The sequence below is a fragment of the Triticum aestivum genome, chromosome 2B (genome assembly GCF_018294505.1).
Source record: "Triticum aestivum cultivar Chinese Spring chromosome 2B, IWGSC CS RefSeq v2.1, whole genome shotgun sequence".
Classification (NCBI taxonomy): domain Eukaryota; kingdom Viridiplantae; phylum Streptophyta; class Magnoliopsida; order Poales; family Poaceae; genus Triticum; species Triticum aestivum.
Genome location: NC_057798.1, coordinates 648,280,257 through 648,306,945, shown reverse-complemented (window position 1 = coordinate 648,306,945; position 26,689 = coordinate 648,280,257).

The following is a 26,689-nucleotide window of genomic DNA, read 5'->3' as shown; positions in this document are numbered from 1 at the left end:
AATCAAAGAACAAAGAGGCCGCCTGGTCGGATGGACGACCACATGACAAGCATAGAGCGGCAAACGGCACCGCACACAAGCCGACACGCGATCCGCATAAGGATTCGCATCAAAAGGATGGCCCAGTTAGGTCCATCTACGAGCCAAGAAAGCAAGCTCTTCTAAGCAATGCAACACGCCAAATATCCGGACATCACGGCACACCCGATGCGGTGCTGGATCACGAATTCCCAGCGTGATTTAAACCCGTAAACATAGAGGCATACGACGGAACAACAGACCTGGGATTCTGGATTGAGGATTACATCCTCCACATACACATGGCTAGAGGAGATGATCTCCATGCCATAAAATACTTACCCCTCAAGCTCAAAGGGCCAGCACGGCACTGGCTTAAAAGCCTCCCTGAAAATACCATTGGAAGTTGGGAAGATCTCGAGGATGCTTTTCGGGCAAATTTTCAAGGGACTTATGTCCGCCCTCCGGATGCAGACCATTTAAGTCACATAACTCAACAACCCGGAGAATCAGCCTGCAAATTCTGGAACAGGTTCCTCACCAAAAAGAACCAAATAGTCGACTGTCCGGACGCCGAAGCCTTAGCAGCTTTCAAACACAACGTCCGAGACGAATGGCTCGCCAGGCACCTTGGCCAGGAAAAGCCAAGAACAATGGCCGCACTAACAAGCCTCATGACCCGCTTTTGCGTGGGAGAGGATAGTTGGCTGGCAAGATGTAGTACCAGCGACCCAAGTACATCCGAAGTTAGAAATGGAAACGGGAAACCACGATGCAGCAAGGACCAGCGCCGAACAAGGGGAAACAGCCCGAAGAGCACGGCAGTCAACGCCGGATTCAAAAGCTCTCGGCAGAATCATAAAAAACTGCCCCTCAAGGATAACAACCATGAGCTATCCAACTTAAACAAAATCTTGGACAAAATATGCCAAATCCACAGTACCCCCGGGAAGCCTGCAAACCGTACCCACAGAGATTGTTGGGTCTTCAAGCAGTCCAGCAAACTTAATGCTGAACACAAGGGGCTCGACACACCAAGCGAGGACGATGACGAACCCCACAAGCAGAGCACCGGAAAACAAAATAATTTCCCACAAGAAGTCAAAATAGTAAACTCACTTCAAGTGACAAAAGGGAAAATCAGAGCGGCGCCCATAGAAATACGCGCCGCACGGCCTATCCCAGCGGAGTCCCGACATTGGTTGTCAAAACCAATCACCTTTGATCACCAGGAGTACTTCGGAAGTATCCGAAACGCAGGATGGACTGCCCTAATATTAGATCCTATAATCGACGGACTCCAATTCACAGAAGTCCTAATGGACGGCAGTAGTGATCTAAACCTGCTATATCAGGACACAATCCGCAAAATATGGATAGACCCAACCAAAATTCGCCACAGCAACACCTCCTTCAAGGGGGTAATGCCAGGCCTATATGCCCATTGTACGGGCTCCCTACCGCTAGAAGTTGTGTTCGGCTCATCCGACAACTTCCGCCGCGAAAAGCTAACCTTCCATATCGCCCCATTCAAAAGTAGCTATCAAGCACTATTGGGACGTGAAGCTTTCGCCCGCTTTAACGCAATACCTCATTATGCATCTCTTACACTTAAAATGCCCGGTCCACGCGGCATCATCTCATTAAAGGGAAATATCAAGTGTTACTTGAGCACGGAAGAACGTGAGACTGCCTGGACAGTCACACACTAATCCGGCTCCGCTAAACCAAGCACCTGAACAGGTCATTCGGACCCCGGACACGGCTAGACGAGTACGGCGTAAACATATGAAGGCCTACTAGCCGCACACCCCCATACAAGGGACTGCATGCATGTACAACAAGAGACAATAAAGCTCAATTTTATTCGCTTTTTGAATCGTACTCCATTTATTTAATATAAAGTACATTTTTCGCACGATCTTTCTTCAACTAAGTTCTTCTCTTTTACAGATAAACACCGTGCTACACCCGTCCAGGATACGGCACAACAGAGACACAGGCGCAGATGTGCAGTAGGGACCCGTTGCAAGGATTCTTTTCAGATTAAGACCGTGCGTAAACCTTTTTTACTGTCTCTTGTTGATACACATCCCCCAGTTTCTTGCTATAATCGAGGAGGAGGCTGGCATTTTGGCATTGGCCGCGTCAGAATTTTTTGCGCGTACCTGGACACCAGGGGCTTAGGGCATTGTTCTGCCTGTTTTCATAAAGACCGAATACCTTAGGGAGTGTTCGGCGTCTCGAGTTAGGCCTTATATGCATCAGCTCCGAATCATGTCTTTGGTCAAATGTTGGGTTTTCCCGGCTCCTGTGTTTTGCTGCCTTATGTTCCGTTCTATCGGCTAACGCGGCACCAGGAGAACTACTGCGATTGTGCCCCGGTTCGGCCTGGTGAGCACCTCAGTAGAGAAAGCCGAAAACTGACTGTCATGATATAGCGTGAGACTGGTCAACCACTCGATGACCCACCAGAATGTTTAGAATTCCTCCGCATTAACGAAGGACCGTTTCTTGGTCAGGCACATACGCCCCCCAAATTCGGGAGAGCGCGGTGCCCCTAGGGGCTATATAGTAGCCCCACCATCGAACTCCTATGGCTAAGTGAAAGTGATAAAGCATTATAGTCCGGTTGCCTAGTTTGCTACGCTATCACCTCCTTTACAGGACCAAGACGTTAGATTAAGTGTGAAAATGTGCCTTTTTTGCAAACACCCCCGCACTATGTGCGTGGGGGCTGAAGCCGAAGACTGCCATCTTTCAGGTTATATACACATATACATTAACGGCCGCACAGGAGGTACTTTAATACTTGAACACACAAGTATAAAAAGCCCTTATATTATATTGAAACATTGTTTCACAAATCATACATGTCATTAGAACATAATATCCTTCGAGCACTGCGTCTCTATTAAACGAGTGCCCTGCAGGACTTCCTCAAAATAGTGCTCGGAAGGTACTCGGCTTCTGTCTGAATCCTGGGATGCAACGTCGGTGGCCTTCATCTCCGCCCAGTATGTTTTGACACGGGCAAGAGCCATCCGCGCACTCTCTATGCATGCTGACCGCTTCATTGCACCAATATGCGGCACCACACCAAGGAACTGTTGCACCAAGCCAAAATAACTCTTCGACTCGGGCCTGTTCGGCCACAAACGAGTCACGACATCCTTCATGGCAAGTCCGGACAACCTATTCAGCTCAGCCCATTTGGCCAAACGATCGTTCAATGGAAGCGGACGCTCTGGACTATAGAACTGCGACCAAAAAAGCTCTTCCATTCCGTGATCCTTTTAGCCTCGGAAGTGTTCGGCCGCGTCTGCGGCACTCACCGCCAAGTCCAGATAAGCATCCTCCGCACCCCACAGCCGGCCCAACTGAGCATACTTGGGATCCGTGAATTTCCTCCGCAGCAGAAAAGGCTTTCCAGCCGTAATATCTTCGGCCTGACGTAGCTCCTCTTTCATAGCTCTCATCGCAGAGCGAGCATCCTTGGCCTCAGTAGCGGCCTTTTTCAGGTCCTCTTGTTCCGCTCGACCTTCTTTTTCAAGAATCTCGCAACGGTCGGTAGCATTCTTCAACTTTGCGGCCATCTCAGCCACTTCTTTCTTGCTTCGGTAGTGAGCAGCCTGTTCGGCTCTCAGCTCTTCGGCCGCTTTTAAGGCAGCCGCATCACTTTTTCGGGCTTGCTCCTTGGCTCGGGCGAGTTCCGCCCGAAGGTTCTCCATGGCAGCGACACCATCTGCGTCAAGCATACATGTTGTAAGGCACATACATTAAGCTACCTTACCAGGTGTCCGTGGAGAAGCTGCATACCTTGTGACTCATCAAGCCGCTTATTGGCAAGCGCGATGTCAGAATCCGCCACGCCAAGTTGCCACTTTAATTCGGCAAATTCATCAGTCCGGCTTGCCACCGGACGCTTCGCCACCTACATAGGAAGAGCGCATATTATACCTGGCATTATGATCCTTGGCGTGCTATCATTTTTGACAACACACCGAGTCTCAGGGGCTACTATCTATACAGGGCGCATTCTATATGCAAAACAGTCAGAAGGAACATCATTTTGCGTACCTCAAAACCCGTCAGTAAACTTATGACGGCGTCATGCAATCTACTTTCAGCGGATGAAATCCTTTCAATCACCGTACTCATTAGCGCACGGTGACCTTCCGAGATAGACGCTCGCCCGAGCAGATCTTTCAGCTCCTCCGATCGTACACCAGTCGATGCCGGACTCGTCCGATGGCCTTTTTCGAAGGCCGGACGCGGAGGGCTTTGATGGGACATATGACTGCCTTCGGGCCCCACCGGATTCAGAGAAACCCTCCGCGACGACACCTCAGGGTCATCCGCCTCACATGACGGTACGGCAGGCGGAGGCGTTTCACTCTCAATCATCTCCGGATCAAGATCCCTTGAAGACGAGCTCTGCTGAGAAGGGCTGAGATCCGAACTACAAGGAAAATTTTTGGTTATCTTCAGAAATAAAACAGGGATGTCTCTCATTTTAAGAAAACGCTCCTCTTTACTTACGACTCGCTGGAGGGCTGATCTCCTTGGGGAAATAGTGCGACCGGGGCTTCTCCCGGCACAGGACCCTCTGGTGAGGATTTCTTCCCCCGCTTCAAGGCCTTGGTCTCCGGATCTTCAGAAGCGGTCCTCTTCTCCCCTTGGAGGGAGGGATTCTCGATCCCTCCTTTCTTGATAAACTCCTTCGCGGAGGCAGTAGCTCCCTTGTTCCCCCCTTCGCCTTCTTCAAAAGGCGCAGCCTCTAGTATCCTGGTTAACACTGGATCCGGCGTGGTCTCAGGGAGGGGGGCCGGACACCGGATTAGTTTTGCTTTCGCTATCCACTCCTGTTCAAGGGACAACTCTTTTAAAGGCAAGTTTATGATAGATATACGGATAGCATGTCCGGGTATAGGACTACTTACTTGAGTATCCGGGCGATTGCAGCTCAGACCTGCGTCCCCGATCAAGTCTGGACAAATTGCTCGTGATCCGAAGAATAGTTGGTACATCTCCACGGGCGTTGCGCCCATAAAATGTTGGAGAGCTCGTGGTCCCTCCAGATTAAACTCCCACAGGCGTAGGGGGCGACGTTTGCAGGGCAGGGTGCGACGAATCAGCATGACCTGCGCTACTACGACCAGATCGATCTCTCTCTCTAGGAGGTCTCGAATACTGCCCTGCAACAAGGGCGTGTCCTTGGACGGCCCCCAGTCGAGCCCTTTGTTGACCCATGACGCCAGCCGCGGCGGAGGACCCGAGCGAAAGGCAGGTGGCGCCACCCATTTGGTGCCCCTGGGATCTATGATATAAAACCACTCTTGTTACCACAGACTGAGCTCCTCTTGAAAAGAGCCCTCGGGCCATGGAGCGTCAACATTCTTGCTTATAACAGCCCCTCCACACTCTGCCTGCTGCCCCCTGATCATCTTCGGTTCCACTTTGAAGGTTTTGAGCCACAACCCAAAGTGAGGGGTAATGCGGAGGAAGGCTTCACATACGACAATGAACGATGAGATGTGGAGGATGGACTCCGGATCCAAGTCATGAAATTCCAGCCCATAATAAAACATGAGCCCCCTCACGAAGGGGTCCATCGGGAAGCCTAACCCCCGAAGGAAGTGAGACATGAACACCACGCTCTCACCAAGCTTGGGAGTGGGAATAACCTACCCTTGGGCAGGCAGCCGATGCGAAATTTCGCCGGTTAGATACTGGGCGTCTCTCAGCTTTAGCACGTCTTCTTCCGTGACGGAGGAAGGAATCCACTGGCCTTGCAGGTCGGAGCCGGACATCCTCGGAGGTCCGAAGCGCCTGAATCTAGAGCTTTGGGTGTTGGAACTCGAGGTGAGGGGCGGATTCGATTGAGATTGAAAGAAAGGAGCAGGCCTTGGTCTCATTATAAAGAGGTTGAATACCAAGAGCCCTCCCCGTGACCGTTCGGGACTCGCCTTCGATAGAGGAGGCGCGCCAACGGGCACGACTGGGTTACCCACACCTGTATTAATGAGAATCCGGGAATAAGGGGACACGATCTCTGCTTTGACAAGACGTGCCAAAGAAACCGCCTCGCTAAACACGCTGAGGTGGGACAGTAAAAATGATTCCAATAAAGGCTTGGCCGTGGTGTGACATCACGCCGCAGAATACGTCAGCAGATTGAATTTGTGTAAAGATTATTCTCTCTACGGTGGTATGTGGAACTTATTTTGCAGAGCCAGACACTATCCTTGTGTTCAAAATCTTCTATGAAGTATTCGGAGGAGGAACCTGCCTTGCAATGCCGAAGACAATATGCGCGCCGGAGTTGTCGTCATTGAAGCCTGGTTCAGGGGCTACTGAGGGAGTCCTAGATTAGGGGGTGTCCGGATAGCCGAACTATCACCGTTGGTCGAACTCCTGGACTATGAAGATACAAGATTGAAGACTTCGTCCCATGTCCGGATGGGACTTTCCTTGGCGTGGAAGGCAAGCTTAGCGATACGGAATGTAGATCTCCTACCATTGTAACCGACTCTGTGTAACCCTAGCCCTCTCCGGTGTCTATATAAACCGGAGGGTTTTAGTCCGTAGGACGAACAACAATCATACCATAGGCTAGCTTCTAGGGTTTAGCCTCTTTGATCTCGTGGTAGATCTACTCTTGTACTACCCATATCATCAATATTAGTCAAGCAGGAGTAGGGTTTTACCTCCATCGAGAGGGCCCGAACCTGGGTAAAAACATCGTGTCCCTTGTCTCCTGTTACCATCCGCCTGGACGCACAGTTCGGGACCCCCTACCCAAGATCCACCGGTTTTGACACTGACAGTCTTCTTGACCCTTTCCTTCCTTTTCTTTCCTTCTGCAACTGGCTCTTTGGGATCAGGCTTTTCAGGTACTTGAGTTGATGCCCTGGCTTTGGACATTGGCTGTCTTCCTGCTGGCCTTTTGATCTTCATCCCTGGCTTTACTGCAGTTGAGCTTTGCACCTTTTTGAGCTCTACCTTCTTGGAAGTAGCCTCATCCTCAACAGCCACATAATCCTCATCCTCAGAGTCTGAGGTTCTCCTCCTTCTTGCTCCTGTAGCTGCTTTGGGCAAGTTTCTTGGAGTGCTTCTGCTCCCTTCATCTGAGCTGCTAGAGGGACTAGTGCTCTCACTCATGTGAATCTGCTCTGCTGACTTGTTCTGACTATCACTTTGGTCTGACATGCTGCAAATCACTGACTGCTGACCCTGTGAATAGTTATAGATGAGATAGAATGGATGAGCATCACAAAATGCAGAGATTTTTGCAAAAGAATGATTCAAAAACTTAGTTTTATTTTCCATAGAAAGCATTTCGGATCTACCGACTTTCAAACTCGGTGATACCGAAGCAGTTTTGGAACCTAAACTAGTGAACTCGGTCAGACCGAGTCACAGTTCGGTGGCACCGAGACTGCTAGGGTTTCACAAAGTTCTAAAATTGGTCACACCGATTTGTAATTCTCGGTCAGACCGAGAGTTACTAGTGCAATGACGTTAGCCGAATCGGTGGGACCGAGTTTTTCAACTCGGTGGGTCCGAGATGGTTTCGGCGGAAACCTAACCCTAAATTCTTAAATCACATCTATTCTAAGGATCATATTGACTGGATAGGAGTGTTTCAATCGTGGCAAGATACATGATGAACACAATGTGCTAGGAATCAGACGAAGATAGCACTGTGATCGAGTCCATACCCTAGCTCAGCGATGAACTTGCTACGGCGACAACGGCGGGGTGAAATCCGTTGACGGCGGTGGAGACCAGTGACAGGAGGCGGCTGGCGACAAGGAGACGATCCGGAGACCCTGGAGGCAGAGTGAGCAATGTGCGGGTGAAGGGGTTTGGAGGAATTTCCAAATTTTTGCCCGTGACTATATATAGCCCGACCCTGTCGGTGTGACCAAGTGGAACAACTCGGTGACACCGAGATGCATAACTGTATACAGTTACTGCAACTCGGTGGAACCGAAAAGTTCAAATCGGTTGCACCGAGATTGAAAACCTAGATCGACTTAGTGATCTCGGTGGGACCGAAATGGAGGAATCGGTCAGACCGAGAATCACAAAGAAGTTTTGGAAGTTTAAGTCTCTGGCGAATCAGGGACTCCGAGTGCTCCTCACACAGAGTGGTTCGAATCTGACTTGATCAAATTTTGTGATGTAGCATGAATAGAGTTTGAGACGAGAAAAAGCATAGATAGCTAGAGAAGGTTCTTAGGCATTCTTGTCCATCCACTTGGCCAAAGAAATAGAAACCAATCAATCAAAACAACAAGTGGATGTCCTCGAATGATTAAAATATGCAACCAACATGCTCACACAATAAAATGACAAATGAAATATGTGGCAAAGCATGCATAACCAAATCTAGCATCTATCAAACAATTGGCGATGACTAGGTCATCTATATATGAGTATATTGACTTAGGAGTCAAATGAGAACATTTGATCATAGGTCATACTCATCTTTTAAGCTCAAGTGGGGTTACCACTTTTACATAATGCATTGATGTGTTCACACCATTAGAGTTGCTTTGACTCAATTCTTAGAGTTAATCTCCCCCTAGATGTGAGATCCCCTTTTAGAGGAATGAACTAACCTCGGGTTTTGTCGATGATGACTTCATGTAGGTGTTGAAGATGTGAATGCTCAATGTTGATGTAGATCATTTGGAGAAATCCTTTGGGGTGAGTTGGACTTTCAACATACCTACATGGGTTAGTCCCACAAGGAACAAACAAGAATATCCATAGACATAGAGTGATGCACACACAAGATGATGTCCATGAAATCATTAGGTTACCTTGTGCCTTGCCTTACCAACATGAGGGTTTGTGACTCCTTGAACTAGTGCAAGATGTGGAAGTTGATTGCACTTGTTCTTGCCATAATGATATGAGTGAAGAATGTTGGCGGAGTCACCCTCAAGAACTCTCTAGTTCTTCTTCTTCGGGATCCACATCATCTTGATGGGAATCCTTGGAGTTGTAGTTGTAATTGATGAAGTAGAACTTGACGTAGTCTTGGGAACCCACTTGACCAAGGCCTTGGGTGCTTCTTCAAATGCATCAATCTCCTCTTGAAGCTTGTCCTTGCCTTTGTTCTTGTGGTCTTGTGGTGGAAGATCATCTTGCGTTTGTGTTCCCTTGAAGGAAGTAGGATCATACTTCTCTTGTTGAGGAACAAACTTCGTCTTGGGGTATTGATCTTCTTCCCACTCAACTCCATTGGCATTGAACTTTCGTTCAAAACCAACACCTTGATTCTTCCGGTGCCTTCCTTGCTTGCGTACAATTTCCTCGAATTGCTTACTTCCGGCAAGACTCTTGTATACACCTTTCTCTATAATTCCCTCCAATAAGCTATTTTCTAGCTCAAGTGTAACTTGGCTAAGAGAATCATTAGTGGAATCAAGTGAACTACTAGAAGCAACACTATTTAATTTAGCATAATCATTGTTACTACTAGAGGAAGAATCTTTCTTGTTCTTGTTACTAGACTTGACTTGAGGCATGTAAGTGGATAAGAGTAAACGCTTGGCAATATAAGAACTTTTCTTGCGAAGATCATCATTGATTGCCTTTAAGAACTCATGCTCTTGCTCAAGATTGAGCTTTTCAAAGCGTAACTTCTCATGAGCCCTTAAAAGTTCTTGATGATTCTCAAAGATAGTTTCATGAGCTAACTTAAGAGTGTTTAGTTCTTTAGTTAGAAGCTCAATCTTCTCCTTATCATTGTCATTTGTTTTATCTTGTTTAGCATGATTAATTGACGTTCCATCATAGTATTCATCACTAGAGTCGTCAACAAGTAAATCATACACACCTAGCAAGTCATCTTCATCACTATTGAAATCAACATACTTGGGATGTGTTACCTTTGGACCTTTGGCCATGAAGCATCTTCCAATTCCTTCATTTGGTGAGTCAAATATGTCATAGGAGTTGGTTGACACAAGTGCTAGACCGGCAACACCTTCATCTTGATATATTCGGAGTCAGAGTGATAGCTTCTCTCGGAGTGATGGTCGGAGTCGGAGCCGGATACCCATTCACCAACATGAGCTTGATGTCTTCGTTTGGTGTAGCTCCTTGATGACTTGTCCTTCCTTTCCGAATCCTTGCTTCTCCGTGAGGGTCTTTGTTCATAAAGATCATCTCTACTCCTTCTCTCTCTTGGTGGTGATTCTTCTCTTCTACTTCTTCTCTTAGGAGAATCCTCTCTTCTTTTGTGGGGTGCCGTACACTCATTGGAATAGTGTCCGGGTCTCCCACAATTGTAGCAATTGCACTCTCGACTAGAAGATCTTTTGTCATTGTATGACCTTGACTTGGAGCTTCTTTCTTTGCTTCTACTCTTGTAGAATTTGTTGAAGTTCTTCACCATTAAGCTCAATTCTTCATTGAAGGTTTGTTTCTCACTTGATGATGTGGGGGCTTCACATGAGGCTTTGTAAGCACCACTTGGCTTGTTGTGAAGTTCTTCCTTATCCTTAAGTGACATATCATGAGCAACAATTCTTCCAATGACTTCCGTTGGCTTGAGATCTTTGTAGTTTGGCATCATTTGGATCAATGTGCACACGGTATCATACTTTCCATCCAATGCACTTAGGATCTTCTTGATGATGAATCTGTTGGTCATCTCTTCACTCCCTAAGCCGGCAATCTCATTTGTGATAAGAGCAAGCCTAGAGTACATTTCAGCGACACCTTCACCATCCTTCATTTTGAACTTGTCAAGCTGACTTTGGAGCACATCCAACTTGGATTCCTTGACGGAGTCGGTACCTTCATGCATATCAATCAAAGTGTCCCAAATTTCCTTTGCATTCTCAAGACGGCTGATTTTGTTGAATTCTTGGGGGCACAATCCGTTGAAGATGATATCACAAGCTTGAGCGTTGTATTGCAGCATCTTCAATTCTTCCACATTAGCTTCACGGTTCGGCTCTCTCCCATCAAAGAATTCACCTTGCATGCCAATACAAATAATAGCCCAAACGGCAGGGTTATGTCCGAGAATATGCATTTTCATCTTATGTTTCCAACTAGCAAAATTAGTGCCATCAAAGTAAGGACCTCTACAGTGATAATTTCCCTCACTAGACGCCATACTCTCCTAGGTTGTGAAACCAAGGCTATGACCACCAAAAGCTATGGGAATCAAAGCAAATGGAGAACAAGGCTCTGATACCACTTGTAGGACCTTGAAGTATGTCTAGAGGGGGGGTGATTAGACTACTTGACCAATTAAAAACTTAACCTTTTCCCAATTTTAGAGTTTGGCAGATTTTAGCAATCTTTGGACAAGTCAAGCAATCATCACTCAAATCAAGCAAGCACGCAAAGAGTATATAGGCAGCGGAAATTAAAGCATGCAACTTGCAAGAAAGTAAAGGGAAGGGTTTGGAGGATTCAAACGCAGTTGGAGACATGGGTGTTTTTGGCGTGGTTCTGATAGGTGGTGCTATCGTACATCCACGTTGATGGATACTTCAACCCACAAAGGGTAACGGCTGCACGAGTCCACGGAGGGCTCCACCCAAGAAGGGTCCACGAAGAAGCAACCTTGTCTATCCCACCATGGCCGTCGCCCACGAAGGACTTGCCTCAGTAGCGGTAGATCTTCACGAAGTAGGCGATCTCCTTGACCTTACAAACTCCTTGGTTCAACTCCACAATCTTGTCGGAGGCTCCCAAGTGACACCTAGCCAATCTAGGAGACACCACTCTCCAATAAGTAACAAATGGTGCGTTGATGATGAACTCCTTGCTCTTGTGCTTCAGATGATAGTCTCCCCAACACTCAACTCTCTCTCATAGGATTTGGATCTGGTGGAAAGAATATTTGAGTGGAAAGCAACTTGGGGAAGGCTAGAGATCAAGATTCATATGGTAGGAATGGAATATCTTGGCCTCAACACATGAGTAGGTAGTTCTCTCTCAGAACTGGTAAGTTGGAAGTGTAGGTTTGTTCTGATGGCTCTCTCCATGAATGAAGAGGAGGTGGAGGGGTATATATAGCCTCCACACAAAATCTAACTGTTACACACAATTTACCAATCTCGGTGGGACCGAATCAACAAACTCGGTCAGACCGATTTAGTAAACCTAGTGATCGTTATGATTTTCGGTGGGACCAACATGCAACTATTGGAAATATTCCCTAGAGGCAATAATAAATTAGTTATTATTATTATATTTCCTTGTTCATGATAATCGTTTATTATCCATGCTATAATTGTATTGATAGGAAACTCAGATACATGTGTGGATACATAGACAACACCATGTCCCTAGTAAGCCTCTAGTTGACTAGCTCGTTGATCAATAGATGGTTATGGTTTCCTGACCATGGACATTGGATGCCGTTGATAACGGGATCACATCATTAGGAGAATGATGTGATGGACAAGACCCAATCCTAAGCCTAGCACAAAGATCGTGTAGTTCGTATGCTAAAGCTTTTCTAATGTCAAGTATCATTTCCTTAGACCATGAGATTGTGCAACTCCCGGATACCGTAGGAATGCTTCGGGTGTACCAAACGTCACAACATAGCTGGGTGGCTATAAAGGTGCACTACGGGTATCTCCGAAATTGTCTGTTGGGTTGGCACGAATCGAGACTGGGATTTGTCACTCCGGTTGAGGGAGAGGTATCTGTGGGCCCACTCATTAGGACATCATCATAATGTGCACAATGTGACCAAGGGGTTGATCTCGGGATGATGTGTTATGGAACGAGTAAAGATACTTGCCGATAACGAGATTGAACAAGGTATCGGCATACCGACGATCGAATCTCGGGCAAGTACAATACCGCTAGACAAAGGGAATTGTATACGGGATTGATTGAGTCCTCGACATCATGGTTCATCCGATGAGATCATCGTGGAACATGTGGGAGCCAACATGGGTATCTAGATCCCGCTGTTGGTTATTGACCGGAGAACGTCTCGGTCATGTCTGCATGGTTCCCGAACCCGTAGGGTCTACACACTTAAGGTTCGATGACGCTAGGGTTATAGGGAATAGATATATGTGGTTACCGAATGTTGTTCGGAGTCTCGGATGAGATCCCGGACGTCACGAGGAGTTCCGGAATGGTCCGGAGGTAAAGATTTATATATGGGAAGTCCTGTTTTGGTCATCGGAAAAGTTTCGGGTATTATCGGCAACATACCGGGACCACCGGGAGGGTCCCGGGGGTCCACCAAGTGGGTCCACCATCCCAGGAGGGCTGCATGGGCCGAGTGTGGGAGGGGACCATCCATAGGTGGGTTTGTGCGCCCCCCCACAAGGGCCCAAGGCGCCTAGGGTTTGGGGAGGGGGTGCTTCCACCTTTCTTGGGGGGCAAGTTTCCCCCCTCTCCCCCTTGGCCGCACCGTAGATGGGATTGGGGCTGCCGCCACCCCTAGGGAGGGAACCCTAGGTGGGGGCGCAGCCCTCCCTCTCCCCTAATATATAGTGGAGGCAAAGGGGCAGCCCAACACACGAAGTTCTTCTCCTGTTGGCGCAGCCCTACCTCTCTTTCTCCTCCTCTCCCGCGGTGCTTGGCAAAGCCCTGGAGGATTGCCACGCTCCTCCACCACCACCACGCCGTTGTGCTGCTTCTGGATAGAGTCTTCCTCAACCTCTCCCTCTCTCCTTGCTGGATCAAGGCATGGGAGACATCACCGGCCTGTACGTGTGTTGAACGCGAAGGTGTCGTCCGTTCGACACTAGGATCTCCGGTGATTTGGATCATGACGAGTACGACTCCTTCAACCCCGTTCTCTTGAATGCTTCCGCTTAGCGATCTACAAGGGTATGTAGTTGCACTCTCCTTCCCCTTGTTGCTGGTTTCTCCATAGATGGATCTTGGTGACTCATAGGAAAATTTTGAATTTTTGCTACGTTCCCCAACAGTGGCATCATGAGCTAGGTCTATTGTGTAGATTCTATGCACGAGTAGAACACAAAGTAGTTGTGGGCGTTGATTTTGTTCAATATGCTTACCGTTACTAGTCCAATCTTGATTCGGCGGCATTGTGGGATGAAGCGTGCCGGACCGACCTTACACGTACACTTACGTGAGACAGGTTCCACCGACTGACATGGACTTGTTGCATAAGGTGGCTAGCGGGTGCCAGTCTCTCCCACTTTAGTCGAATCAGATTCGATGAAAAGGGTCCTTATGAAGGGTAAATAGAAATTGACATATCACGTTGTGGTTTTTGCGTAGGTAAGAAACGTTCTTGCTAGAAACCCATAGCATCCACGTAAAACATGCAAACAACAATTAGAGGACGTCTAACTTGTTTTTGCAGGGTATGCTATGTGATGTGATATGACCAAAAAGAATGTGATGAATGATATGTGATGTATGATATTGATCATGTTCTTGTAATAGGAATCACGACTTGCATGTCGATGAGTATGACAACCATCAGGAGCCATAGGAGTTGTCTTAATTTATTGTATGACCTGCGTGTCATTGAACAAGGCCATGTAATTACTTTACTTTATTGCTAAGCGGTAGCCATATTAGTAGAAGTAATGAGTTGGCGAGACAACTTCATGGAGACACGATGATGGAGATCATGATGATGGAGATCATGGTGTCATGCCAGTGACGATGCTGATCATGGAGCCCCGAAGATGGAGATCAAAAGGAGCAAAATGATATTGGCCATATCATGTCACTTTTTGATTGCATGTGATGTTTACCATGTTTATGCATCTTATTTGCTTAGAACGACGGTAGTAAATAAGATGATCCCTCATTAAAATTTCAAGAAAGTGTTCCCCCTAACTATGCACCGTTGCGAAAGTTCGTCGTTTCGAAGCACCACGTGATGATCGGGTGTGATAGATTCTAACATTCACATACAACGGGTGTAAGCTAGATTTACACACGCGAAACACTTAGGTTGACTTGACGAGCCTAGCATGTACAGACATGGCCTCGAAACACAAGACCGAAAGGTTGAGCATGAGTCGTATAGTAGATACGATCAACATGAAGATGTTCACCGATGATGACTAGTCTGTCTCACGTGATGATCGGACACGGCCTAGTTGACTCGGATCATGTAATCACTTAGATGACTAGAGGGATGTCTATCTGAGTGGGAGTTCATAAGAGGAACTTAATTATCCTGAACATAGTCAAAAGATTCTTGCAAATTATGTCGTTGCATACGCCTTAGTTCTACTGTTTTAGATATGTTCCTAGAGAAAATTTAGTAGAAAGTTGATAGTAGCAATTATGCGGACTAGGTCCGTAAACTGAGGATTGTCCTTGTTGCTTAGTAGAAGGCTTATGTCCTTAATGCACCGCTCGGTGTGCTGAACCTCGAACGTCGCCTGTGGATGTTGCCAACATTTGACATACACGTTTTGATAACTACGTGATAGTTCAGTTAAACGGTTTAGAGATGAGGCACCAAAGACGTTTTCAAAACATCGCGGAACATGTGAGATGTTTCGAGGGCTGAAGTTGGGATTTCGGGCTCGTGCCCACGTCAAGAGGTATAAGACCTCCGACGATTTTCTTAGCCTGCAAACTAAGGGAGAAAAGCTCAATCGTTGATCTTGTGCTCAGATTGTCTGAGTACAAAAATCACTTGAATCGAGTGGGAGTTGATCTTCCAGATGAGATAGTGATGTTTCTCCAAAGTGATTTGCCACGAAGCTACTATAGCTTCGTGATGAACTATAACATATCAGGGATAGATATGATGATCCTTGAAGTATTTGCGATGTTTGACACCGCGAAAGTAGAAGTCAAGTAGGAGCATCAATTGTTGATGGTTAGTAAAACCACTAGTTTCAAGAAGGGCAAGGGCAAGAAGGGATGCTTCATGAAACAGCAAATCAGTTGCTCCTCCAGTGAAGAAACCCAAGGTTGAATCCAAACCCAAGACTAAGTGCTTCTGTAATGAGAGGAACGGACACTAAAGCAGAACCACCCTAGATACTTGGTAGATAAGAAGGCAGGCAAGGTCGACGGAAGTATATTGGATATGCATTATGTTAATGTGTACTTTACTAGTACTTCTAGTAGCACCAGAGTATTAGATACCGGTTTGGTTGCTAAGTGTTAGTAACTCGAAATAAAAGCTATGGAATAAAAGGAGACTAGCTAAAGGTGAGCTGACGATATGTCTTGGAAGTGTTTCCAAGGTTGATATGATCAAGCATCGCACGCTCCCTCTACCAACGAGATAATTGTTAATTGGTGTTTGCGTTGAGCATAGACATGATTGGATTATGTCTATCGAAATACGGTTATTCATTTATGGAGAATAATGGTTACTCTGTTTATTTGAATAATACCTTCAATGGTCTTGCACCTAAAGGAATGGTTTATTGAATCTCGATCATAGTGATACACATTTTCATGCCAAAAGATATAAGATAGTAATGATAGTACCACTTACTTGTGGCACTGCCATGTAAGTCATATTGGTGTAAAACGCATGAAGAAGCTCCATGTTGATGGATCTTTGGACTCACTCGATTTTGAAAAGTTTGAGACATGCGAGCCATGTCTATTGGTGTATATGCATGAAGAAACTACATGCGGATGGATCGTTTGGACTCACTTGATTTTGAATCACTTGAGACATGCAAATCGTACCACATGGGCAAGATGACTTAAAAGCCTCGTTTTCAGTAAGATGGAACAAGGTAGCAACTTGTTGGAAGTACCACATTTTGATGTGTGCAGTCCAATGAGTACTGAGGCATGCAGTGAATATCCTTATGTTCTTACTTCACAGATGATTCGAGTAGATGTTGAGTATATTTACTTGATGAAACACAAGTCTGAATTATTGAATGGCTCAAGTAATTTCAGAGTGAAGTTGAAGGTCATCGTGACAAGAGGATAAAATGTCTATGATATGATCATTGAGATGAGTATCTGAGTTACGAGCTTTGGCACGCAATTAAGACATTATGGAAATTGTTTCACAATTAATACCGCCTGGAAAACCATAGTGTGATGGTGTGTCCGATCATCATAGTTGCACCCTATTGGATATATATATATATGGTGCGTACCATGATGTCTCTTATCGAATTACCACTATCGATCATGGGTTAGGCATTAGAGACAACCGAACTCACTTTAATAGGGCACCACGTAATTCCGTTGAGACGACACCATTTGAACTATGGTTTGGAGAAACCTAAGTTGTCGTTTCTTAAAAGTTTGGGGCTGCGACGCTTATGTGAAAAAGTTTCAGGTTGATAAGCTCGAACCCAAAGCGGACAAAAATCATCTTCATAGGACACCCAAACAGTTGGGTATACCTCCTAATTCAGATCCGAAAGCAATAGGGATTGTTTCTTGAATCGAGTCCTTTCTCGAGGAAAAGTTTCTCTCAAAAGAATTGAGTGGGAGGATGGTGGAGACTTGATATGGTTATTGAACCGTCACTACAATTAGTGTGTAGAAGGGCACAGGAAGTTGTTCGTGTGGCACCTACACCAATTGAAGTAGAAGCTTATGATAGTGATCATGAAACTTCGGATGAAGTCACTACCGTACCTCGTAGGGTGACAAGGATACGTACTACATCAGAGTGGTACAGTAAAACTGTCTTGAAGGTCATGTTGCTAGACAACAATGAACCTACGAGCTATGGAGAAGTAATGGTGGGCCCATATTCCAACAAATGGTTAGAAGCCATGAAATCCGAGATAGGATTCATGTATCAGAACAAAGCATAGACTTTGGTGGACTTGCCCGATGATCGCAAGCCATTGAGATAAATGGATATTTAAGAAGAAGACGGACATGGACAGTAATGTCACCGTCTATGAAGCTCGACTTGTGGCGAAGAGTTTTTCACAAGTTCAAGGAGTTAACTACGATGAGATTTTCTCATCCGTAGCGATGCTTAAGTCCGTCAGAATCATGTTAGCATTAGCTGCATTTATGAAATCTGGAAGATGGATGCCAAAACGAGTTTCCTTACCAGTCTTCGTAAGGAAAGGTTGTATGTGATACAATCAGAAAGGTTTTGTCGATCCTAAGTATGCTAAAAGGTATGCTGGCTCCAGCAACCCTTCTAAGGACTGGAGTAAGCATCTCGGAGTTGGAATGTACGCTTTGATGAGATGATTAAAGATTTTGGGTTTATACAAAGTTTATGAGAAACTTGTATTTCCAAAGAAGTGAGTGGGAGCACTATAGAATTTCTGATGAGTATATGTTGTTGACATATTGTTGATCAGAAATGATGTAGAATTTCTGGAAAGCATATAGGGTTATTTGAAAGGTGTTTTTCAGTAGAAAACCTGGAATAAAGCTGCTTGAACATTGAGCATCAAGATCTATGAGGATAGATCAAAAACGCTAAATGGTACTTTCAAATGAGCACATACCTTGACATGATCTTGAAGGTGTTCAAGATGGATCAGTCAAGAAGGAGTTCTTGCCTGAGTTGTAAGGTATGAAGTTAAGAGTTAAAGCTCGACCACGGCAGAAGAGAGACAAAGGACGAAGGTCGTCCCCTATGTTTCAGACGTAGGCTCTATAGTATGCTATGCTGTGTACCGCACCGGAAGTGTGCCTTGCCATGAGTTAGTCAAGGGGTACAAGAATGATCCAGGAATGGATCATTGGACAGCGGTCAAAATTGTCCTTGGAGTAAATAAGGACATGTTTCTCGATTATGGAGGTGATAAAGAGTTCGGCGTAAAGGGTTACGTCGATGCAAGCTTTAACACCTATCCGAGTGACTCTGAGTAGCAAACCGGATACGTATAGTGGAGCAACCATTTGGAATATCTCCAAGTGGAGCATGGTAGCAGCATTTATAATATGACCTAGAGATTTGCAAAGTACAAACGGATCTGATTGTTGCAGACCCGTTGACTAAAACCTCTCTCACAAGCAAAACATGATCAAACCCCAGAACTCATTGAGTCTTAATCACATGATGATGTGAACTAGTTTAGTGACACTAGTAAACTCTTTGGATGTTGGTCACATGGCGATGTGACCTGTCAATGTTAATCACATGGCGATGTGAACTAGATTATTGACTCTAGTGCAAGTGGGAGACTGTTGGAAATATGCCCTAGAGGCAATAATAAATTAGTTATTATTATTATATTTCCTTGTTCATGATAATCGTTTATTATCCATGCTATAATTGTATTGATAGGAAACTCAGATACATGTGTGGATACATAGACAACACCATGTCCCTAGTAAGCCTTTAGTTGACTAGCTCGTTGATCAATAGATGGTTACGGTTTCCTGACCATGGACATTGGATGTCATTGATAACGGGATCACATCCTTAGGAGAATGACGTGATGGACAAGACCCAATCCTAAGCCTAGCACAAAGATCGTGTAGTTCGTATGCTAAAGCTTTTCTAATGTCAAGTATCATTTCCTTAGACCATGAGATTGTGCAACTCCCGGATACCGTAGGAATGCTTTGGGTGTACCAAACGTCACAATGTAACTGGGTGGCTATAAAGGTGCACTACGGGTATCTCCGAAAGTGTCTGTTGGGTTGGCACGAATCGAGACTGGGATTTGTCACTCCGGTTGACGGAGAGGTATCTCTGGGCCCACTCACTAGGACATCATCATAATGTGCACAATGTGACCAAGGGGTTGATCACGGGATGATGTGTTACAGAACGAGTAAAGAGACTTGCCGGTAACGAGATTGAACAAGGTATCAGCATACCGACGATCGAATCTCGGGCAAGTACAATACCGCTAGACAAAGGGAATTGTATACGGGATTGATTGAGTCCTCGACATCGTGGTTCACCGATGAGATCATCTTGGAACATGTGGGAGCCAACATGGGTATCCAGATCCCTCTGTTGGTTATTGACCGGAGAACGTCTCGGTCATGTCTGCATGGTTCCCGAACCCGTAGGGTCTACACACTTAAGGTTTGATGACGCTAGGGTTATAGGGAATAGATATATGTGGTTACCGAATGTTGTTCGGAGTCCCGGATGAGATCCCAGACGTCACGAGGAGTTCCGGAATGGTCCGAAGGTAAAGATTTATATATGGGAAGTCCTATTTTGGTCACCAGAAAAGTTTCGAGTATTATCGGTAACGTACCCGGACCACGGGGAGGGTCCCGGGGGTCCACCAAGTGGGGCCACCATCCCCGGAGGGCTGCATGGGCCGAGTGTGGGAGGGGACCAGCCCCAGGTGGGCTGGTGCGCCCCCCCACAAGGGCCCAAGGCGCTTAGGGTTTGGGAGGGGGTGCTTCCACCTTTCTTGGGGGGCAAGTTTCCCCCCTCTCCCCCCTTGGCCGCACTCTAGATGGGATTTGGGCTGCCGCCACCCCTAGGGAGGGAACCCTAGGTGGGGGCACAGCCCTCCCTCTCCCCTAATATATAGTGGAGGCAAAGGGGCAGCCCAACACACGAAGTTCTTCTCCTGTTGGCGCAGCCCTACCTCTCTTTCTCCTCCTCTCCCGCGGTGCTTAGCGAAGCCCTGCAGGATTGCCACGCTCCTCCGCCACCACCACGCTGTTGTGCTGATGCTGTACGGAGTCTTCCTCAACCTCTCCCTCTCTCCTTGCTGGATCAAGCCATGGGAGACGTCACCGGGCTGTACGTGTGTTGAACGTGGAGGTGCCATCCGTTTGGCACTAGGATCTCCGGTGATTTGGATCACGACGAGTACGACTCCTTCAACCCCGTTCTCTTGAACGCTTCCGCTTAGCGATCTACAAGGGTATGTAGATGCACTCTCCTTCCCCTCGTTGCTGATTTCTCCACAGATGGATCTTGGTGACTCGTAGGAAAATTTTGAATTTCTGCTACATTCCCCAACAGCAACTCGATAGGACCGATATGGTTAGGGTTAGGGCATAACGTAATCTCGGTGAGACCGACTACACAAACTCGGTGAGACCAATTTTGGTAATTAGCTAACCAGAGAGTTGGTCAGGTAAACTCGGTGGGACCGATTTGCTCTTTTCGGTGAGACCGAAATGTTAGAAAAGGGAAACAGAGAGTTTACATTGCAATCTCAGTGGGACCGATCGCTCACTTAGGTTAGACCGAAACGTTACGAAGGGAAACAGAGAGATTACAATCCCATCTTAGGAGACCGAGATCCCTATCGGTGAGACTGATTTGCCTAGGGTTTGTGGCAGTGGCTATGACATCTGAACCTGGTGGCGCCGGATAGAAAGAATCGGTGTGACCGATTTTGGCTTTAGGTTTAGGTCATATGAGGATGTGAGAAAGTAGTTGAGGGTATTTGGAGCATATCACTAAGCACTTGAAGCAAGAGGCTCATTAAGCAACACCTCATCCCTCCTTGATAGTATTTCTTTTCCTATAGACTCAATGTGATCTTGGATCACTAAAATGTAAAATGAAGAGTCTTGAGCTTTTGAGCTTGAGTCAATCCTTTGTCCTTGATATTTTGAGGGGTCCACTTTCATCATCCATGCCATGCCATTCATTGAGCTTTCCTGAAATAATAGTCTTGGAATAGCATTAGCTCAATGAGCTATATGTTGTTATGAATTACCAAAACCACCTAGGGATAGTTGCACTTTCAAAAGTGTTAAAGAGGAAGCTGCTAGGATTAAGCTCGCTGGAAAGAACAATTGCCCGACAGTGATATCGCATGCTCAAACTCAAGGAGGGGACGCCAACACCGTATTTTCCCACTGGCACGCGTGTCATAGGCAGCGCAAAAATGCCATCCTCACCCTGCGACATAATGAGGAGATCGTTACAGGCCAGGAGAAAATTGCACGACTGGTGGATGCACACTACGCTAATACCTTCGGATTGCCCCATCAACGGCCGCATACGATCGACTTGGATCAGCTAAACCTCCCAACCAGGGACATGTCAACCTTGGAGACGCCTTTATTGCCGGAAGAAGTGGAGAAGATCATCAAGTCCATGCCACTAAACAAAGCACCGGGCCCCGATGGGTTCACGGGCAGGTTTTACGCCACTTGTTGGCAGATCATCAAGGTGGATTTCATGCGTGCTTTGGACCAGTGTTTCAGTGGAGATATGCGAGGCCTGGCGGCCATCAACCGGGCAGTGGTAACTCTCTTACCAAAGAAAGAGGGTGCATTTGATCTTAAGGATTTTAGGCCAGTCAGTCTAGTACATGGGGCCATCAAGATCTTCGACAAAATACTGGCGACTAGGCTTGCGAATGAGCTGCTGTTCTTGGTGGGTAACCATCAAAGTGCCTTCGTGCGGGGCCGTACTTTGCACGACAACTTCATGCTCGTTCAATGTTCAGCTAGGAGACTTCATGCGCTCAGAAACCCAACGATCCTACTCAAACTCGATATATCGAAGGCCTTTGATACGGTGAAGTGGCCTTTTCTCCTGGAAGTTATGACACGACTTGGCTTTGGGAGGAGATGGATTGAGTGGATTTGTGGACTGCTTGCCACCTCGACGACAAATATTGCAGTGAATGGTGTGCCAGGGGAGACGATCTATAATGCGTGTGGGCTAAGGTAAGGAGATCCGATTTCCCCCATGCTCTTCATCCTCTGTATGGAACCACTACAAGCCTTGTTCAGCAAAGCCACGGAACAGGGCATTTTCGCCCCTCTGGCTACAAATGGAGTGCACCAGCGGCTGTCCATGTTTGCCGACGACGTCATGCTGTTTTTCAAGCCATTGCCTCAGGAAATTCGAGCTTGTAGAGAGATCTTGGCCATGTTTGGGGCTGCCTCGGGCCTAGTGGTGAATCTCGCCAAGAGTGCGGCATTGCCCATCCATTGCTCAAGAGAGGAGTTAGAAGCAGTTTGCACATCCTTGGCCTGCACAAGTGCATCATTTCCATGCAAGTATCTCGGCCTACCGCTCTCAATCAGGAAGGCCACACCTGCACAGTTCCAATACTTGGTGGAGAAGTTTGCTAACCGCCTGCCCAACTGGAAGGCCGCTTCCCTACCGAAAAGTGGATGACTCATCCTCATTCTCTCTGTACTATGCGCAATCCCCGTGCATGCAATGCTCGCCATGAATATACCCCCGAAGACCCTCACCGCCCTGACGAAGATTTGTCGAGGCTTCCTTTGGTGTGGTAAGATGGATGCGCGCGGTGGCAACTGCGCCGTGGCATGGGATTCTGTGTGCCGTCCCAGGTGGGCCGGAGGACTCGGCATACCAAATTTGAGGTGGTTAAACACCGCGATGATGGCAAGATGGCCGTGGCTACAGCGTACTGATCACACAAGACCTTGGGTGGAATTCCAAATTGCAGTCCCTGCGGAATCAACAACACTCTTTCGAGCTGCGCCACAACTACGGTGGGGCATGGACACGACACACGATTTTGGGAGGACAAGTGGATTGACAGCTATAGAGTCCAGGACCTAGCGCCCTTGCTTTACTCGAAGGTACCAAGACATACGAGATCTTCAAGAACGGTCGCAGAGGCACTCACAAATCACTCTTGGGCGGTGGACATTGGGCCTAAGCTTACGGCCGACATGCTCCGGCAGTTTTTGGACTTGTGGCAATGAGTGGAGGACGTGGCCCTGCATGAGGATGTGCAGGACAAGATGCATTGGGCGTGGGAGAAGGATGGCATGTTCTCGGCGCGTTCGGCATACGCGGCCAAGTTCGCGGGACTTGAGGTTGCTCCAACGGCGGAGTTCACGTGGCGGTCGCGGGTGCCACTATAGTGTAGGTTCTTTGCTTGGCTGGCCATGAAGAATAGGTGTTGGACCTCTGACCGCCTCACTAGAAGGGGACTCCCTCACTAAAGCTCATGCCCATTTTGCGGCCAACATGAGGAGACCATCACCCACATCATGATTGGATGTGTCTTTGCTAGGGAAGTATGGAGCAAGGTGTGTATGGCCTTGGGACGACCAGACCGTGTGCCGACGGCGACAGAATCCCTGCCGGAGTGGTGTATCAGGCAGGAGGAAATTGGGCAGCACAGGAAGCTAACTAGGACAGTCTCTATCTTAGTACTATGGGAGCTGTGGACTCATCGGAATGCAGTGGTCTTTGACGGAGCGGCGCCATCCACACTCAAGGTGCTTAAGAGCATTGTAAGTGAAGCCAGGGCATGGAAGCAGGCAGGGTTATTACAAGGGGAAGTCGAGGCGTTTATGCTGGGCCTTGCATCGTGGGAGAGTAGCAAGTAGTCCTTATTCTGAGTAGTCAGGTGGGGTGGCCGAGGGCTTCCTGTAAATAACATTGTATTTTCATGCGTGGAGGGTTCCTACCCTTTCCTTCTATAATATATGATACGCACACTCATGCGTATTCGAGAAAAAGAGAGATGCAATCACTTGGGGCGCGTTTGGTTACCTGCATCGTTTGTTGCCTCCTTGCATACTTGTCCTAGTTGGACCTGGTTGAGCATACGAAGGTAAAAAAAACCACCATATGCATGTTAATTGGTTGCCTACATCCCCTCTCCCTGAATCGTGGCAATGCCTCTATACACTGTGTTTGGTTGCTCACATTGGTTGTGCTCCTACTAATGCACGTTGTTTGAATGCACACGCTATGAAGGAAATATGCCCTAGAGGCAATAATAAAGTTATTATTTATTTCGTTATTTCATGATAAATGTTTATTATTCATGCTAGAATTGTATTAACCGGAAACTTAGTACATGTGTGAATCGTAGACAAAACATAGTGTCCATAGTATGCCTCTACATGACTAGCTCGTTAATCAAAGATGGTTATGCTTCCTAACCATAGACATGTGTTGTCATTTGAAGAACGGGATCACATCATTAGGAGAATGATGTGGTGGACATGACCCATCCGTTAGCTAAGCATTATGATCGTTACAGTTTCATTGCTACTGCTCTCTTCATGACTTATACATGTTCCTGAGACTATGAGATTATGCAACTCCTGAATACCGGAGGAACACTTTGTGTGCTACCAAACGTCACAACGTAAATGGGTGATTATAAAGGTGCTCTACAGGTGTTTGTTGGGTTGGCATAGATCGAGTTAGGATTTGTCATTCCGTGTTTCGGAGAGGTATCACTGGACCCTCTCGGTAATACTCATCACTATAAGCCTTGCAAGCATTGTGACTAATGAGTTAGTTGCGGGATGAAGTATTACAGAACGAGTAAAGAGACTTGCTGATAATGATATTGAACTAGGTATTGAGATACCGACGATCGAATCTCGGGCAAGTAACATACCGATGACAAAGGGAACAACGTATGTTGTTATGCGGTTTGACCAATAAAGATCTTCGTAGAATATGTAGGAACCAATATGAGCTTCCAGGTTCTGCTATTGGTTATTGATCGGAGATGAGTCTCGGTCATGTCTACATAGTTCTCGAACCCGTAGGTTCCGCACGCTTAACATTTGATGACGATTGGTATTATGAGTTTACGTGATATGATGTACCGAAGGTTGATCGGAGTCCTGGATGTGATCACGGACATGACGAGGAGTCTCGAAATGGTTGAGACATAAAGATTGATATATTGGACGGCTATGTTCGGACACCGGAAGTGTTCCGGATAAGTTTTGGATAAAACCGGAGTACCGGGGGTTACCGGAACCCCCCCTGGGAAGCTATTGGGCCTCATGGACCTTAGTGGAGAAGAGATAGGGCCGTCTAGGAGGTGGCGCGTGGCCCCCTTGCCCTTTTACTAATTGTACAGGGGGAGGGGGCGGCGCCCCCCTCCTTCCTTCTCTCCTCCACCTCCTTCCCCCTTCTCCTTGTTGGAATAGGAAGGGGGGGGCGAAACCTACTTGGAGTAGGATTGCCCCCCTTGGCGCGCCTCCTCCCCTGGCTGGCCTCCTCCTCCCTCCCTCCTTTATATACGGGGAGGGGCACCCCATGGACACACAAGTTGATCAAGTTGATCTTTTAGCCGTGTGTAGTGCCCCCGTCCATAGATTTCCACCTCCATCATATCGTCATAGTGCTTAGGCGAAGCCCTGAGCCGGTAACTTCATCGTCACTGTCACCATGCCGTCGTGCTGACGAAACTCTCCCTCGACCTCAGCTGGATCTAGAGTTCATGGGACGTCACCGAGCTGAACATGTGCAGATCGTGGAGGTGTCGTACCTTCGGTGCTAGGATCGGTCGGATCATTAAGACATACGACTACATCAACCGCGTTGTCATAACGCTTCCACTTTTGGTCTATGAGGGTACGTGGAGACACTCTCCCCGCTTGTTGTTATGCTTCTCCTAGATAGATCTTGCGTGATCGTATTTTTTTTGAAATACTACGTTCCCCAACAGTGGCATCCGAGCCAGGTCTATGCGTAGATGTTATATGCACGAGTAGAACACAAAGAGTTGTCGGCGATAATAGTCATACTGCTTACCAGCATGTCATACTTTGATTCGTCGGTATTGTTGGATAAAGCGGCTCAGACCGACATTACGCGTACGCTTACGCGAGACTGGCTCTACCGACGTGCTTCGCACACAGGTGGCTAGTGAGTGTATGTTTCTCCAACTTTAGTTGAATCAAGTGTAGCTACGCCCGGTCCTTGTTGAAGGTTAAAACAACACACTTGACGAGAAATCGTTGTGGTTTTGATGCTTAGGTAAGAACGGTTCTTGCTAGAAGCCCGTAGCAGCCACGTAAAACTTGCAACAACAAAGTAGAGGACATCTAACTTGTTTTTGCAGGGCTTGCTGTG